The sequence below is a fragment of the Poecilia reticulata genome, chromosome 22, assembly GCF_904066995.2.
Source record: "Poecilia reticulata chromosome 22, P_reticulata-male-v2, whole genome shotgun sequence".
Lineage (NCBI taxonomy): Eukaryota > Metazoa > Chordata > Actinopteri > Cyprinodontiformes > Poeciliidae > Poecilia > Poecilia reticulata.
Window position 1 is genome coordinate 24,464,530 of NC_088851.1, and position 14,631 is coordinate 24,479,160.

General features: G+C 35.3%; 1 long non-coding RNA gene across 1 annotated transcript in view; it reads left to right on the plus strand.

Annotated features, from left to right (window-relative positions):
- LOC145550032 (uncharacterized) overlaps window positions 1-9,527 on the plus strand; it is a 49,960-nt gene extending 40,433 nt beyond the window's left edge. Inside the window, exons 2-3 of the long non-coding RNA XR_014085872.1 lie at window positions 5,519-5,717; window positions 7,487-9,527. This is a non-coding gene — a long non-coding RNA (uncharacterized LOC145550032). The remainder of the gene's footprint in view (window positions 1-5,518; window positions 5,718-7,486) is intronic.
- The last annotated feature ends 5,104 nt before the right edge of the window (window positions 9,528-14,631 follow it).

The following is a 14,631-nucleotide window of genomic DNA, read 5'->3' on the forward strand; positions in this document are numbered from 1 at the left end:
CGACAAAGAAGACGACAGGAAGTAGGAGGAGGAGGATTTTTTTTATGATTTGTCGCATAAACAATGTATTCATGTGTTAATTAATTGCTTTTCTTAATTCGTCGCAATTGCAAAGTTGTGTTTATTCGACACTAGTGGATTATTGACAGTTTTATTTGTGATGGAAAAGTAGCTACTGGCAACATCTGGTTGTTGGTCACATGACTTGTTTGATGCAAATAAAGTGTTTCCATTGTGGTTCTGCAAAAATAAACCAATTTGGACCAAAAAAGAAAAACACTTTATCCTATAGCACCAAAACGATTTTATCAAAAAACGTTTTGCTAAATTTCTGTGTTTTGTTTAATGTATTTATTTTCAAAATGTCAAATTGTGCAATTATATGATGAATGGAAACCCAGCTAGTATCACCACACTTCAAAACCTGATAGATGCTTTTTTTGATGCAAAATATATATATATAAAAACAAATAATCCACTTTATTTGTTTATATAACACATCATATGTTATAATAATACCATGTATATTTTAAATTAAATGATTCTATTTATCAGTTGGGTAGCTACTAGCAGCACTGACTCAACTTCATTGACTTGAGAATCTTTTTTGAAAAAGAGTATTTTTACTACTTTTACTGAGTAAAATAAAACCACAAATTTGGAATAAACTTCCAGAAAACTGTAAAACAGCTGAAACACCGAGTGCCTTTAAATCTCAACTTAAAACCCACCTGTTTAGAGTTGCTTATGGCTAAATTGCGGGTTTTGATGTCTTCGATGTTTTTATCTTTACTTTTCATCTAGTTATTAACTTCTTTTTATTTCTCTTTCACACTGTCTATGTAAAGCCCCACCGGAAAACGTCCCAGTTAAACAAATCTATATCTAGGGGTGTGAGAATCCTTGTTAAATGGCGTGTTAACTAAAACTCTGAGGTGTGAGAATCTTTGTTAAATGGCGTTTTAACTAAAACTCTGAGGTGTGAGAATCCTTGTTAAATGGCGTTTTAACTAAAACTCTGAGGCGTGAGAATTCTTGTTAAATGGCGTTTTAACTAAAACTCTGAGGTCTGAGACGTTTAACTGAAGTCCTACAAATGGTGCGGGTTTTGATGTTTTTATCTTTTTTAACCTTTTTTCTTTTTCTGTAATTAAAAAATAAAAATAAATTCTCTTTGTCTTTCTGTTTATTCAATGTCACATGCTGTTTTTATTTTAATTATGTAAAGCACTTTGAAATGCCTTGCTGCTGAAATGTGCTATACAAATAAAATTTGATTGATTGATTGATTGATTGATTGATTGATTGATTGATTGATTGATTGATTGATTGATTGATTGATTGATTGATTGATTGATTGATTGATTGAGTAAAAACCCGTTGAAGCGGTGCGGCTCTTGCTGGAGTTCCTTTGTATTTATGAAAATCTCCGTTTCATCAGCAGAGGATTAGAGACGCCTCTACGTTTCAGGCTGCGGCTCTCAGCTGGTTTGCAGCTCTGATGCTGAGGAAGCAGCGGCGTTTTCATCGGACTGCGCTGCTATCAAATGCACCTCTCTGCAGGTGGAACCTTTTCACAACCAGAGATTAGCGTAGCGAGTGCCAATCCAGGGAAAGCAACCAGACAAACTTCTTCTATTTCTAATTCTGTCCTCGAGGTGCTTCACATTTTATCTGACGACTCCCAGCTTGTCACTTTCTTCTGCGCTGGAAAAGCTTCAGCTTCGTGTTTTTCTCTGCCTGAATCTCCAACTATTCACCCGACCATCGTGTTTCATGCTCAGCTTGACAACACGGCTCTTCACATTGAGCTCTGCGATGTGAAAACTGTGCAATCATTCGGCGATAATATATTTAACAAGTACAATGAGTCCTTCACGCTTATTGTGTTTTTACACCTGAGGAGGAAAAGATGGGAAACATTGCACCTGTTTCGACAGAGGAGATCCTTTCCTCGTTCATTTTAAGGTTTTATTGTATCACGATCTATTTTTTTTACATCTTACATCATTTTCACAACATGGACTTGCTCACATTAAAGGATTGTGGAAAATGAACCTTTTATATTGACTTTTATATTTGGGCACTGCTAGCTAAAATGTTCGCTAATCCTAAAACTCATAAAACAATAATTCCTCTAAAGCTAAAACTTTATTAATATTATTTACAGTAAATATCACACTCTCCAAACATTTGCAACCTAATTTTCATTTGTAAAGGACTCTGTAAAAATCAAGTTTAGACGTTAAAGCTACTTAAATTATATCTGCCCTTTAAAGACAGTTTTACTTTCAACATAATTCACATGCTCTATATCTGTTCTGTCTCGTTGCACAGAGGAGTTTCACAGCACAGAAAGACTTTATTCTACTTTATCTGATTCGTTTTATTTGTTTAGATGCATCCATCGCAGCGTTTCCGGCCTCAGGGTTGCATGATATAAAATCTGTGTATATTATTAATGAACACTGTGGGGAACGAAGCCTTCTTAACTCGCTCCCTTTTCCTGTAATTCAAATATTATGATTCTCTAAGAAAGCTGCACATATAAAGTATTTCAGCTTCCATACAGGCTAAATCCTGCAGGGCATCTGGCCGCCTATATGTTCTCTACGTTACTCTGCTGAAACATTTATGAAGAGTAATGACAAGAATCCACATGGCTCCATTTTCAGCTCTAAAGCTGATAAAATCTCTTTCCATTGCAGGATGGTGAAAAAACACATTTTAATGGATACTGACAAGAATTATTGTGAGAACAAGTTGGACTTTAATGTGGATTTTCCTCGACATGGACCCAGTAATATTTGATTTAACGTCTTTTGCTCCTACAATTTGTGTTTGCCTGGAGTTATGATCTTGTTTATACAAACTCTGAGAGTGTTGACACAATTATCCAGCTAGAATGAACAAATGTTTGCTGTTGGCTGCAAAAAACACATTTGGTTTCTGTACAACGTGACAGGAACGTTTTACATAGTAAGCATGTTAAGCATATTAGAGCCATTGTAGATAGAAAAAAAAACATAAAAAATATTACATTTCCACCCAAAAAATCTCAGAAATTTATGACAAAATTCCCCAAAAATGTTTAAATTTGAAAAGTTGCAAATTTTCAAAAAAAAAAAGGAAAGAAAAAACTTGAAATTTCTGAGTTTCAAAAGTTTTTTTTCACATTTTTTATTTTGAAACGAGGAAATTCCCACTTTTTTTCTCTTTTGCCCTTTTTCCCGATTTTGATTAATCTCAAATTTCAGATTTCTTTTTTTGTTTAGCAAATTGTTGCCTTTTCAAACTCAGAAGTTTCCCAGTTTTTTTTCAAGAAACCTTGAGGTTAAACTCAAAATTAAAGTTTTTTTTCAGCCAATTTATCTTTTGAAGCTCAAAAATAATTACACACAAAAAAAATTCTGAGTTTTTGGCAGTAATTTTCTCTCTCTCTACACTCGGCCTAATACGCTGGTATATGTATATACATGTAATATTTTTGTGTGGATTTTAAGAAAATCAACCAGTTGGTTTTTTTTTAAATCATGGAGCTGTTGTGTAATCAGAACATTGTAAAATGAATCAATAAAAGCATCAAATTAATATAACTTTCATCTGAACGACAAATATTCAGGAATAGCAGTGAACAAATTACTATCCAGCAACGACTCACTCAGAATCTGGTAAAACCAACTGACTCAATCTTCTGGAACTCTTGGGTTGCTAGGTAACGGGCCGAGCTTGGCTGGGGTTGCTAGGTAACGAGGCGGCACACGTCAACTGTGACTTAACATTCCAGAGGTTTTTAAAACGTTTATGCTGTTTTTAGAAGTAGTAGAAACCCAGATGTAAGTATAAAAACATGCACAATTTGCATATCAGGTCCCCCTTCAAAAATGAAATTTGAAAAAAAAAACGGCAATATGCAAAAGTTTAGTTTAGTTTTAGTAAACTAGTTGAATAATCCGTCACTTTGTTGGTCAAATAAAGAAACGGCGTGGATCCTCTGATTGCTGGCTTTGTTAAGTTTTATTGGCTGTCTTTTCAAATTGCCTCGCATGACACTCGTTAATTAGCTGGACTAAAACCTCAAACATCATAAAACCAGCAGGATTAACAATCACAAAGATTATATATTCAGCTCTTTCTTTAACGTTTCTATTTTATTTGCTCATGTGCTGACATTTCAGGTCTTTTTATGGTGGGCGATAAAATAAATGTCCTCTTAAAGTCTTTGCTCTTTAATTTTAAAAATCCACTTGATTGCATGACTTCTCAGAAAGGTGACATATAAACATTATGCGACGTTTCCACATCTATAAGCAGGCTGTAATTATCTCTTTAGTGAGAAGGAAGTCATTTAACAGTACGGACAGCATATTAGACCTGAGCAGCATTTGTTTTGATGCCTCTGCTTTCCTCACCGTTCAAAGTTTTCTCAGCGGCTGTTTATTTTTATTGAGCTTGACAAGGTGTGCGTGGCGCACAAGGCTCTCTGTTTCTAAGCAACAAGGGGAGACGCTTCTAACTTTACTGTGATTACAATTAGATTTGGTGTCAATCTGCACAGCTTTTCATTACCGTCAAAGCTCATCAACTTGAGAAAGGAAATCACACACTTTGTAGAGTTCATTAGCATTTTACACCTTGCTGCTGAGCTCTTCTGTTGTCGCTTACGATTTGTTTAAAGGAAAATCAACATCCTGACGTGCTTTTCTTCCCAGGCTGTGTAACTGATGTAATACGCTGCTCCAATTAAGAAGCTGAAACTAACAAAATAATGAAAACTGAAACTGAGAAAACATTTTTGTTAACTTAAAGAAAGAAGATCCTGCCTCCATCTCCCTGCTGGAGGGCAAAAAGCTGCTAGCTGACGATGATTAGCATTGGTTTTAGCTGCTATGCTATTAATATAACGCGCTAAATCTTAAATGTACAATGAAATGTTAAAGGAAAAGGGACGCAGTGCTTTGCTACTCAATGACGACTCGACAACAAGGTCAGGAAAAAGTTTTAATTCAGAAAAAATAGCAAAGGAAGTAGATCAATCATGCTAGCTTGACCATGACAACCTGAGCATGTAGATGTGCTGTGGAATTCGGTGTTTTGGTTCGTATGGTAGGGAATCCAGAAACTTTACTCGAGTAAGAGCAGCGATACTTCACAATCAAATTACTCAAGTAAAAGTAAAAAGTACAGCATCGTAAAAATATTCCTAAAAGTTTGGGTTTTTTCAGAAAGTTACTCAAGTAAATGTAACTACGCAACTTTGAAAACTACTAAACTAAACCAAAACAGTATTTAGATAATAATAATTAAATCATCAAATACATTGTTAATTAATTAAATCCAACTAAATTAGACAAAAAGTTACAACGAAATAAAACAAAACTACTGCATAAAACTATTATAACTCTGGTTCCAATCTGATAATTGTGGAAAAATAAATAAATTCTGCATTTTAAAAACTAACAACGGAATTCATAAAAAAAAACCACACACATTTTTCCTGTTTGTCTTTAATCATCAGTTCATGCGACTTCTTCACCACTTATTGAGAAGAAAACCACAGAACAAGCTTATTTCTCATGAACACCTGCTGCAGATACGAAGCTTTCCTCCTCAATGAGCTCCTTCGTTCCCAGAAGGCCGCTGGTATCGACATCAACGCCACGAAACGCAGGACTGCTCCGACGCCGCCGCACATTATAATTGGGAGCATTTTGACAGTAAGTGGGTCTATTTTAGCATAACTGCGGCTCCTTTGGGTTTCAAACTGACATTTAACTTGTCGTTTATGTCAAAGCAAATTTTGCCTGCAAAGATTTAATGATATTTCAAATTATGATAATCTAACCGTTCACAGTGGGGGTCTTTAAAGTTTGTTGGAGAAATATTAAGGGTTTCTCTTGTCATTCAGCTGGGCGGCCATGTTGTTTTTTAATGTAATATTCCAAAAACCCTGCAAAAACACCAAGTATTTTGATCCAGTTTTTAGTGCAAATATCTCACTACACTTGAAATAACACAAAACTAACTCAAAATATATTTTCAACCAAATATAAGAGCTTATTTTAAGTCAATAATTATTTAATATCGATAAAAATATATCGGTTCCATTGAAAGATGAGCAAAATGAGACCAATGAAACAAAAACATTTTGATTGATTATTGATTATGATCATTTATTTCCGTCATTTCACCAACAAAACATCATAAAAAAGTAACTTTCATATTTCTAAGTGCAAATATAACCTTATTTGTCTTATTTTAGATGTAATAAAACATTTGCGCTAGAAACTAGATATACTTGATACAATGTTTTACATTTTCACTTTATATATGGACCCAATGCATCTTTCTTCACTTTCCCTTTTCTATTTTAAACATTATAAATACGCAAAATTATCCAAATAATTTTAGTTTTATTAGAAACAACCGTATAATTTAGAATAATAAATCTTTACTTAGCCTAGAAAACTGGCATCAATGAAAAAAAAAGAGACAAAATCAAAACAAAATTGTAGATTTTAATCACATTTCTTCTAGTTTGTGGAGACTTAATAAACCGGCACTCAACCCAGTTGATTTGAAGTAGAGTGGAGGCTGTGAAGAAATGATCTCAAGTGTAATATGATCTTTTTGTAAAGTTAGTGATTCCTTAATATTGGTGAAAAAACAGTAAATTCACTGGCAGATTATTTTAATTATATCATTTTTCCCATGTTATAAATAAAATAATATATTTTTTGTCAATATTAAGTAATCATTGACTTAAAACAAACTCCTATATCTTGATTAAATGTTTCTTAGAAGTTAGTTTTGTTTTAATTTAAGTGCACTAATATATTTGCACTATAAAACAGACCAAAAACAGTTGGTAAGATTTTGTGTTTTTGCAGTGCAGGTTGGGATTTGAGCCCAGAACCTTCTTGCTGAAAGGCAGAAATGCTACCAAGTATTCCAGCTCTGCCATATAAGACATAAAATACTCATTCAAATGTTAAAAATGATCCCGTTTCCGCTCACGTCTTGTTTTTCTGCTTCACACGAAGGCCGGGTTAGAGGAGAGTTTTCCTCTCTGGACTGAAATCCCTGGTTTGTCGTTTCGGTTTATTCTCTAAACAAACTTCCTGAAACTCTCTGCATCTTTCTTTCTTTCTTTCTTTCTTTCTTTCTTGCTTTCTTTCTTTCTTTCTTTCTTTCTTTCTTTCTTTCTTTCTTTCTTTCTTTCTTTCTTTCTTTCTTTCTTTCTTTCTTTCTTTCTTGCTTTCTTTCTTTCTTTCTTTCTTTCTTTCTTTCTTTCTTTCTTTCTTTCTTTCTTTCTTTCTTTCTTGCTTGCTTGCTTGCTTGCTTGCTTGCTTGCTTGCTTGCTTTCTTTCTTTCTTTCTTTCTTTCTTTCTCTCCTCCACACTTTTTCTTTGCCATCCCTTCCTTGCATTGTGAAGGAACAGGACTTTCTTTCTTGTCTGCCGTCTCATCCTCTTTTCATTTTCAGTCTATTCACTTCCAAGTCCATTTGGGTCCCTTTGTCGGTTCCGTCCTTTTCTGCAGAAGTGACAGAAATGATTAGAGGAGGAAAATCACAGAGCACCGAACAGAAGAATCACAAGGTCAAACATTAACCGTTTCCTTACGACGCTTCATTCTTGTGTGTTGCTTATTATTTTTACAGATTTCTCACAAAGTTCTGACATTTTTAAGAGAAAAACATCTTCATACTTACCCAACATTTACATGATATGCAATATGTTTCACATAATGTGAATTTTACCATATTTATACAGTAAAATCTGTGTCTTCCTGCTGCCATTGTTGGGAAAACATAATCTGATGAGAGTTGATTTGTGGGTTACCTTTTTTCTCTTTACCTGAACAGAAACACACCGAATTCTGCAGCACTGCTACCTGTTCGGTTTCCAAAGTCAAGCTAGCACAGCTGAGCCGCTTCGCTCTCTCTCACCGTTAATCTTGCAGGTGCGACGTCACTTTGTAATGTGTCGTTTTTAGAAAAGTGGACGATGACTTGGAATGATATGGAGGCAGAGAATGAAGATGTGGAATGTCTCAAACATGAACAAATCAAAAAACAATGAAAAACTATTCAGTAGCACAAATACCTACTAAAAACTGGAATATTATTTTAAAAAATTCAACATTATTTTTTATTAAATTTCTTTAATCTGGTAATTTTGACTCATTACAGATTACAGATAACCAAAAAGAGCAACGGTCTTCAGTAAGATGCTCCTGATGTCTGTGGCAGCATGTTTATTCCATGTTTGCTGTTTATCTTCGCGTGTTCGTTCCTGACTCCAGCCTCTGTCCTTCTTAACTTCCCCCAAATTTTTGAATAAATTTTGTTGGAGAGTCCACTAAAGGCTGCAATTATTAGTTCTTTTTGACTCCTTTCCCTACTACACTTTTTCCTTCCACTAAACTTTCTTTGAAAGGCAGTACATCATTCTTTTTTCTGGCAAGGAGCTCCAAATATCTACGTAATTATCTCCTTTTTTATCGAGACCAGATGCTCTGATACATTCACCCCTCAGTGTTACTGAGAGCAGAGCTTTCAGTACGTCCTCCATTATTTGAACGTTTTTATTACCTCTCCAATGTCCCGGAGCAGAGAAATTACATTTTCAGCTCAGGTAGCTTTCATGAGTGATGCTTGCAGCAGCTTTGAATAATTATCACATAATAAAGACTTTTATGTTTTAAATTAAAACTCTTTGAAAGCGAATACTTTATTATTTTTTTTCTTCATAGCAGCCAATTCAAGCTAATTTTCATTTAAAGCCATATCGAGGTCATGATTATTTTCAAGGAATGTATTGATAAGGGCAATTAACAAATTGTTAAAATATTAATAAATAGCTGTATTTGATACTTTTTCAAATTACATAATATTGAACATTTCTTCGCAATGTGATTTTTTTCCCCCTGATTTTGTGTTGCTAATTTCTAAATATTTGTATCTATGACAGTAAATGTGACTTTTTATTGCTGATTTAAGAAGTAAGACCGAAATAATAACATTATAAAGTTATTCCTTCATCAAAAACACGTTTGAATTGTTGCTTTGATTCTTTGATGTTTGAGAAATCCTTTAGTCGCCATGGCAACCATCCAGCTGTGTGAAACGCCTGGTTGGACCTAGCCCCGCCTTTGGGACACAGCTCCTCCTCCAAACTGCAGTTTCCGAGCTTCTGCCTCACGGAGCAGCTCCTTCAGACTAGCCTGCAGCAATTAGCAAACATCTGCTGAGCCCATTATAGGAGCTGCTTCTCAGTGAAGCGCTGCTAAAAACGTTGCTAAAGGTTTAATAGAGGAGCCATGTTGGGATGGCTTCATGAAGGCGGAGTTTCAGAAAGAGCAGAAGCTTCTTAAAGAGACAAAGGCCCAATTTCAAACTGTTAAATTACAAATTTGAAATCATATTTCACATGTAGAGCATTTTTTAGCAGCTTAAGGTAACATAGTTACTTGACTGTGCTATAAAATTGTTCTGTGTGCCTGGAAAACACAATAAAACCAATTGTTTTTGTAAATGTTTTGTGGAAAATTTGCAATAAAGATGCAAAAAGCATGAAAAAGTGGAGGGACTTATTAATGTAAATTAGCACCAAAGGGATAAAAGCAGCTTTAATTTGATTGATAAGATAATATTTAAGTACATAACTGTGTTCCTCTAGAGGACCACATAAAAAGCTACAGCGAGCCGGATTTGGCCCCCGGGCCTCCAGTTTGACACATGTGACACAAAGTTTGTTTTTTCAATTATTTTTCACTAAACATGTTTTTGTTCAATACATATCAGACGTTACAAAAGTTAATCTGTTTATGAAATGTCATTTTATTAAGGTTTCTACTTAGACATACTCAGCTGAATGATATGTTATTATCTTTGAATCAAGCTGCATTCTGGGTAAAGAGGTCAGTTTAATCAGTTTATTCCATCTTTGTGTCTGGTTGACGGTGTACAGAGATGTGTATCGTGTTAGTCACAGAGATGCACAGCCCTAATTGCAGGTTTGAGGGTGAAGCTAAATGTCAGGGCAGAATTAGTTTCCTGTTTCAGTCCGTCATGAAGGGGTCCGTAAGCCTGTCGCCGCGGATTGGTCACGTTTCTGCAGATTCCTGAGCCACAAGAATCATGAGGAGGACTCAAAATGAGAAACGTAAAGCGGTTTATTTCATTGTCAGAATTCATTTTTATTTAAAAAAATAGCAACAGCAGTTTTATTTACAACATAAAACCCAATCGGTGCTCCTGACAGCAAGAACGTAAGTCAAATTTAAAAAAAAAAAGTGTATTTCAATAAATATAGAAAATATAGTGGAAACACACAGAAACAAATTTGGATGTTAAGGGAAAATATACAAATAAGTGATTCATTAATAATGAATTAACTCAACAACATTAAACATTATTCCTAAACCAGACAAATATCTAAAAGCTCTCAATAAAAAGCTGTAAGAAGTTTCAGAATCTTTATAATTAAATCACAAGCACTCAAGTGTATTTAATTTACTCATATAAGTAAGTAAGTAAGTAAACGTAATTTATTGTGCACATTTTACAGGTATGCTAATAGCATAGCGTTAGCATAAAATGTGCTAAATGTCAGAGGAGAATTAGCATTAGCATAGCATATTTGAAGCTCAATTTCAAGGTTTTAAATTGTAAAATCAAATTTCTTTTAGGTTCTGTTTGCTGTATATTTTTAAAGCCACTGAAGGAAACAGTTTCATGTAAAATGACGCTACGTGCCTGGAACATTTATAGAACAAGCTGCTTGCTAACAACTGATGCTTTCATTTGTTTATTAGCTACTGAATGAATTTGTTCAGCCTTTAGTCAGTGTTGCAGTTTAACTGCAACACTGACTGCTACTGGAGATCCTTTACAGCACAAACATCCACAACGATGCTAGATTTTAAGTTAATTAAGTATTTTTGAATTGAGGGAAATTGAGAGTTAATGTAACTTTTATTAGAGTAAAATAAATGAAATGGTCTTCACACGCTGATTTGTGTAAAAAAGATTGAAAACATAATTTTCTTTGGACTTTATCACATAAAATCCCAACAAAACAAACTGATGTTTGTCATTGTATTGTGAGAAAACGTGGAATAGCTACTTCTAAAGAAAATCACCTGATCGTTTGTGCTGCTGTTTTGGATTATTAGTTTTACGGTTCGCCGGGACAAAGTGTGACATCTACTCCACAAAGGTTTCCCAAACTCAGTTTTATTTACAGCATAAAACCCAATCGGCTCTCCTGACAGCGAGATTGTACTTCTGCATCACGGAGGCCGAGGAGGAAACACGCGGGGAAATGAGCTCCATCATTTCGGATACAGCTGGAGGAGCAGCGACGCTTTCATTACCTGCCTCTCAGTCTGTGTGAGGCTGAAGCTGATGGGAAATTTCAGCGAGGTCATGACAATGATCTTTAAACACCGGCGGACCAGAACCCCCGACAGCACAAACCTGTCCGGACTGGAAATGATATCATTCACAAGATGTCGCCGATAAGCCTCAAAGCGCCCCGACGAACGCAAAAAAAAGCCTGAATCTTACTTTAAAAGATGTTTTATTTACAATGACTGGATGATCTGAACGGCTCAGGTTATCTCCCTTTGGTCTGGCCTCTTTTCAGCTCCGTCTGAACTCCTGAATAATTCATGCGAAGGGACTTTGGAGGGTACAGGAAGCCAATATCAACACTGTCTTAACCTTGGGCTGCTGCCACAGGTTCCTGTTGAGGTGAAATTCAATTAGACGAGGAGAGGAGCGGCTAATCCCGACGGATATCCTTCCAGCTGTTGCCCAACAGTTCGCTCAAGCCTTTTGTGGTAAAAGCTGTGATGTATTATTCATAAAAAAACAATCAAAAGTGAGGATATTAGGAGATTTACTCACAATTATATGGAGTTCATTTCCTGACAAAACGTTGCAAACAAGTAAAATGTTGAAAACTGTCCGGAAACGTTGCGCACAGGGACGACCCAAGCCTTTTTAGGGCCCCAAGCTAATTACCATTTGGGGCCCCCGCATTCCCACAAAATACCAGATGCTTCACTGCTAAATCTCAAAATTTTACAAAGTAATTTTTATCTAGTTTCTAGTGCAAATTTCTTAGTACGCCTAAGACAAGACAAACTTTTCAGCAAGATTTTAAGTGAATAATTTCATGATGATGAAAATTTCAGTGATAACATCCATCGATGTCCTACCGGTCCTGTTGCCTAGCAACCGTGCTCTAAACAGAATCTGGAAAAAAACAGATCTCTAAGACTTGACTTTTCAATCAGTTATTTGATCCTTAAAGAGCCACATACATTTTAGCATTATCTCAGGCTGAGATTAAATCACTTCCGTATTTAAAACTGTAATCCTCTCCAACTTCGTCCGCCGTTGTTACAAAAAATAAAAGAGGTCAGACATGTCCTTCAAATCGATTTGTCTCATTTTAAATCCCAAAACTGAGACAAAAAACACAGCCGACATGTTCTGGATAACTATTATGAGTTTCTTTGACGGAATAAATCTCAAATGTCCCAATGGCACCACCTGCTGTCGGGGAGGGAAACTGCGTCATTTCATGTAACTTGTTTCGTACACGAGGTCGGAGAGGCTGATTTGTATACAAGAAATGATCATTTTGTACTCTAAGCCAATTTGTAAAGCCTGTTTTATGTATGTGTAATGTTTGAGGAACATATTTTATTTGTGAGCAACAGGCTTTATCACAATTTCATATGATTTATGCTCTTTGGAAACTGCTTTTATTTGCTTTCTAGTGTCTAGTTCAGTGGAATAACCCAGAAAATCCAATAATTGGGAATTGGATCATGCTGCTTAATAAAAGCGTTGAGTATCTCTTAATTAAATGCTGCTCTAATAATGCAAATCGATTCAGCTTGTGTGGATTAGCATTAGTGTATTGACGCATTTTTTATACTGCAGTGAACACCTGAAGCTGGATAGTGGAGCAAATGCTTCTTTTATTTGACGCCACATCAATTTTACCCTGGACTGCTATGCCTGACGCAGTGGAATCTGTCAGAAAACAAATAAAAAAAACAAATCACTTCTGCACATGGCAGGATTTCCATCTTTTGCTGGATCTCTGCTTCATCACCACATTGAAACAAAAGGTTGAATTTTTACAGGCAGACGCAGATATGAGCAACTGGATCTGCAGTTTCCACCATTTACTGGATTGAATCATTTATTTTTAGATTTTATATTCAGATTTTATAATTAGAGCCATGTTTTGGATCTCAGTTGTTTGAAAAAGCAAAAAATAACGACTCAGCTCTTTATGAAGTTTGATGCCTGTGAAATGATGAAACCCTGAACTCCTTCAAGTTAAGGTTAAAAGTCCAACCAGCTTCGATTAGCATCGTATTTAAATGTTTTATTTTGTTTTACGTTTTCATCATGCAGCTCACTTTTCGAAATAACCTGCCAGTGGAAATAATACGTTCTAGTTCAATCTTAGTTTTGTCTCTTTTGTTCTGTGGTTTGTGGTCTTATTTTGTGTTTTTGCAGTGTGGGGCAGCTTGAATGTTTCCCAAAAGAAGAAGAAGAAGCAGCAGCAGTGACCTGCGTCCACTTTAAAGCTTCTCCAGATTTCATTTTCATTGCCTGTTTCTTGAGGAGCCTGCAGGTTCCTGTAGAGCTGGCTGTAATGTGTTTATGCCGTCAGAGTGACTGATAGCTGTTTGGCCTTGAGTTTGATAAAAGAAGAGTGAGCGGGCTAAGATAAATATTATATCCTTCTTTTTTTATTTTTTTACTGCAGGTAGAAAGAGCGTTTCCTGCCAGAAGTCGAGCCCCGCAGCTTGAAATATCTGTTTCTCTCCTTCAGGATGATTTCTTTATAAGGCGATGAGTCACACAGCTGAAGAGCCCAGATGAGTAATCTGTGCTTTTAGCATCATAGCAGATTATCGTTGCTTCCCGTCTCTCTGCCATCATTTATCTCTATTATACGCTGAGGCAAACATCTGGGTACAGCAAGGGCAAATGAAACGACTTGGCTCTAATAAACTACAATGACCACAGCAAGAAAAAGCTTTAGCGTTTTGATCAGGTCACATGGTGCGCTGCAGGGTGAGGAAAGGTTTTAACTGAAGGTCTGAGTAATCACACAATTCTACATTTAACTTCAAAATTATTACGTTTCTGAGTTTTTTCAGAAATTTTCGCTGTATTTTGAGAATTTTAAATTTAATTTCAGAATTCTGACTTTTTTCAACATTTTCGCTGTATTTTGAGAATTTTAAATTTAATTTCAGAATTCTGACTTTTTTCAACATTTTCGCTGTAATTTCAGAATTGTGATTTTAAGATTGTAATTCTGACTTTAAGTCAATTCTGACTTTTTCCTCAGAGCTCCAACTTTCTCAGATTTTTTTAACTGTAATTTCAAAATTCTGACTTTAATCACATAATAATAATTATGTGATAATTATTATTAATAATAATTCTGAAAATAATTTCAGAATTATTAGATTTTTCATAATTCTGACTTTTCTCAGAATTTTTCCACTGTAATTGCAGAATTCTGACTTTAATCTCAGAATTCTAACTTTTTTTCAGAATTTTGAGATTAAAGTCAGAATTCA